The sequence below is a fragment of the Fragaria vesca genome, linkage group LG6, assembly GCF_000184155.1.
Source record: "Fragaria vesca subsp. vesca linkage group LG6, FraVesHawaii_1.0, whole genome shotgun sequence".
Lineage (NCBI taxonomy): Eukaryota > Viridiplantae > Streptophyta > Magnoliopsida > Rosales > Rosaceae > Fragaria > Fragaria vesca.
In genome coordinates, this window is record NC_020496.1 from 34,677,355 (window position 1) to 34,681,758 (window position 4,404).

General features: G+C 33.2%; 1 non-coding gene across 1 annotated transcript; it reads left to right on the forward strand.

Annotated features, from left to right (window-relative positions):
- Positions 1–1,191: 1,191 nt before the first annotated feature.
- On the forward strand, positions 1,192–3,442 carry LOC101311208. The gene is made up of 2 exons (XR_185073.1): positions 1,192–1,477; positions 2,804–3,442. It is a non-coding gene; the product is annotated as an uncharacterized LOC101311208 (transcript).
- The last annotated feature ends 962 nt before the right edge of the window (positions 3,443–4,404 follow it).

Below are 4,404 nucleotides of genomic sequence, written 5' to 3' on the forward strand. Positions count from 1 at the left end.
TTTAAATAAGTAATATTTAACCTATTTTCTAAATTTTAAATACACACCCTTAATCTCTTAATATATACCCCTTACTTAATACATTATCTATCTAGTTTTTCATTTCAATATTATACTAAATACACATCCCAAACTGCCTAAAATACCCTCAATATTTAAAACTAATAATAATATGTTATTTAATATAATTATTATATATTTACTATTTCACAACCCTCTTTACGTATTTTCTTTTATTTTCTGTTAGATTTTTTTGATCGGGTTAGAAATTCTTTCTTGATATTTTTCAATTTATAATCAAAAGAGTAATATTATATTCGAATTCCAAATCACTAATATGACATCAATCGGCAAGAATTTGAAGAAAAAAATATTGAACATACATAATTTTTTCAAAATTAAGACATTAGGAAAAGTACAATAACATAAAAACTAGTTTTTAGTCTACAAGATAAAACTAAAGTTGATAAAAAAAAAACCAAATGAATCGGTAAATAGTACATGTGATTACGACAGTAGTCGAAATTTAAGTGATGAATTTTGAAGAAAAGGTTTTATTTCTTTTCTTTTGATACGCAGTAATAATGGAGAAGAGTTAGGTTTTAGGGAAGAGGTAAGTTTTTTTTTTTTTTTCCTTTTTTTCCCTCAAGAATTGATGGATGTTTTTGTAATTAAACATACCTATAAAATCTGATAGTTTTAGGGGTGTGTATTAAGAAATTAGAGGTGTGTATTTAAAATTTCTCTTTCTAAAATCGTGGTTATTTAAACTAAAAAATTCTAGATAAACACGTTTTAAGATTTTACAAAACAGAAAATTTACCTAAAATAGTGATTTTAATCCTCAAAACTCAATGTCAAACTGGACTCAAGTATGTATTTGATCCACGACGTAGCATTGGAACAATAATCTATGAAATAAACAAAATCAAATTATAAATGGGGAAAATTCTAGGGTGAGTTGATGCATAACATGCATCAACTCTTTTGAATATTCTTAACCGTTGGATATAATAAAACTTTGAATATATCTAACGGCTTAGATTATTCAATATTGGTAACTTGTTTACCAGGTAACATATAATTTTATAATTTATATATAAAAAATATAATTAAAACAGAATTTTAAAAAACCTAACTTCTTAGAAACATATCGATTTGCACCGATTTGCTAAGATAAAACCCAAAGTGAAGAGAAGAGGAGAGCATCTTCTATTCGCTGGGATAAATCTTTTCCTCTGCAGGGGCCTTGTGCAGTAAACCCCAATGGGCGGTCGTCCGTCGTCGTAAAGTAGTCCCCGCGAAGCTTTCGAGAAGAGGATAGCATTTTTGGTCGAACTCGCCCAACCCAACTAAGAAGAACTGAACCTGACAGACACATCTTTTTCTTTTTGGGAGGGTACCTCTTTCATCCATTTATCCCATTCATCTCTAGTTCTCCACATCAGAAGATTCTCCTCAATTTGAAGAGTTTAAGGTATGAATTAGTTGTTGGGTGTTTGGGTTTTTGTTTAGAATCAATTTGATATCAGTTTAGTTCGATGACAATTGGGTATGAGTTTTTGCTATCAGAAAGCTGCTAGATCATGTTGTGGGTATTTAATTGATAATTTGGTGCGTTACTTGTACTGATTCCACTGGTCTTGGTGTGTTATTTGATAATATGGTTGAATCAAAATGCTTAAAATTTGATGCGCACCACCTGTTCGATCAAATGCTTCAGTCAGTTTCTATGGTATACGGTTATATACAATTAAAAACATTAGTCTGTTCTCTTCTATGTCATAATGAATTGTCTTGGTTTTCCTGTTTATGAAGTCTTTGTTTCTGGGTAATTGAATGGATCCAATAGATCATAAGCTAGGAGCAAAACGCAGCCAGACCAAACCTTGATTAGTATTGGTACTTTGATGAATATAACTGAACAGATTTGATGAGGCTTGGTAGTTGCTACTTGCTAGTGCTTTGACTAGTTCATTTAGATTCTGAATCACGTACTTGTGTATAGAATGAAGTCGTTTTGAAAGACACCCTTGTTAGATTTAAATGTGTTGATTTGTGCTCTAGCTTCAGTTAATAAAAAGTTCAGTGTTGGCGAATGATAATGTTTTGGTACTTGATAAATATCTTGTTCATCATTCATGAGATTTGCAATATGTTCTGCTGTTGTTAAAGCTTTATCACAATTATATGCCAAGACAATAACATATATGAAATGTAAGCTTGAAATTGGGGTGGAAGAGTTGCTATGTTCTGGAGTTGGTTATATCTTTTTTTATTTATTTATTTAAAAGAGGGGCACTAATGTAAGTTTAAGCAAAATAATGAATAAAAAAAATTTAGGTATGTGTATCTAGTAACTATGTATGTGTGAATAAAATTTCTCAATTCCTTATTCCTTTCATCAGTTCATGATACATACAAAATAAAATCTCAGACTTGTGTTTGGGTTTGTCTTGCAAAAATCTCAGACTTATTCCATTAAGGTGATACAAAGGATATAAAATTATAAACCCTGCAAACTTCGTTCAGTGCATGAACTAGTACAATATTTTTCACCTGCCAAAAAGTACAGTTGGACTTATCTATCATGGTCTTAAACTTGAAAGGAACACTATAGTTTAACTATCTTAATGCACCGTCATCCTACCCCACCTAGTTGTTAGAAACAGATCGATGAAGAAGTCTGTTCATTTATGCAGCTTTTAATACAAGAGTCTAGTCAATGCTTAGTCTGTGCTAGTGTCTTATTAAGCTAATTTAAAGGGGCTTAATATATTTTTGTTTTCATTTTCTTTTATAGGCATTGATGGACCGCGCGAACCTTCAGTTTTTAAATAAAGTGATGGTAATGAGATGGAATACAAGGGAGTTCAATATGATAAGTTGTCTACAGAAGACATTAAAGGGCAGAAGTTTAAGACTATTGAGGAAGCCGAGTCTTTTTACTACACTTATGTAAAGGTCATGGGTTTTGGTGTTAGAAAGAACTACAAGAGACTGAGTACAATCACACCAAGGAAAGTCACTTCGTTGAGGTTGGTTTGTTCTGCTCAGAGACAGAGATGCCGAGCACATGAAAAACAAGAAAAGAGTTCGCAGGCAAAAGATGACAATTTTTAGAGCTAGTTTTACATATGACATTTTTTTTCACACAGTTATGGATACTAGGTAATTTGGCTTTGGTACTATCAGTATGTGTTATTTCTACTTTCCAATCACTTTCAGGATCATTGACATACTATTTTGAGGATTGGTTTAGTGCTTGTTACGTTTCTGAATCCTATTGAAAAACGTTGGATGTCTACAATGTAGCGAACACAAGTGGAGAATATGCATCATCGAGCAACCATGGTTTTACGTTTTTGCTGCACTGAATTGTATGAGTCTGGAGAGTTTGTGGCACCATGTGCTTTGAAAGAAATTGAGATGTGTCTTCTATATTTCCAGGCAATGTAAATCTAGTAGACTAACACATTCATTAGGAACCATGGGCATAAACTACTGGAACTTATGAATATACATAACCTCTTCTGAAAAACACTAATATATAGTAGATGACAGATACAGAAATGATGTCAACCAAACAATTTGCATTAAGTATGAACAATTTGTTCTGCAATTTTGTGTCGAACTAGCAATACTAGAAAAAACAAAAAAACAAAATTACATATATCAACACAATTTTAAAAATTTAATTTTATGTCTGAGCTGCTTCGATTTGGTGCCATCGGTAGGGACCTGCTGTGATTTAAACCCGATACGATTTCCTTAATGAGCAGTAGCCAATGAATGAACAATGTTCTTAATATTGTTCATAATCCAATCATCAATCTTAGAGACTTGGAACTCCATGATTTCCACCTCACTGAAAATATACAAGTGATTAGAACCTTGATCACATTAGATGTACCTTGCCCGCATATATGCAATGATATGAAAGAGGATTCCCGATCGAGTATCTTACTGACTCGGCTGGAGTTTCTCTGATCGGTCCCGGGGACAGCAGAGCGTGTCCCCCGGTGGATAGAGGATTCCTGATCGAGTATGTTATGATTGTCGAATGATCCTTGCAGCAGTGTTGTCGAATTTGCTGAGGACAACCGTGGCGACGACGGTGGAGGAGATGATGAGTTGCGCTCAGGCAATGAGGTTTAGATTCGAAGCTGGGGATTAGAGAGAGACGCGCGGCTGGAGTCCTTTAGGGAGGAGAAAATTGAAGCTTTAGGGTTTGAATTTGCAGAGGATAAGTGAAGAAAACTAGGGAGATGAGTTGTAAAGAGATAAGGCATCGGGGGGATGGCAAGCCAAATTGATTTTCTTTAAAGAAAGAAAAACAAAAAAAAAACAAAAATCAGTTAAATTTTATTTTACAACTTAGACAAATATGTATACCAATAAAAT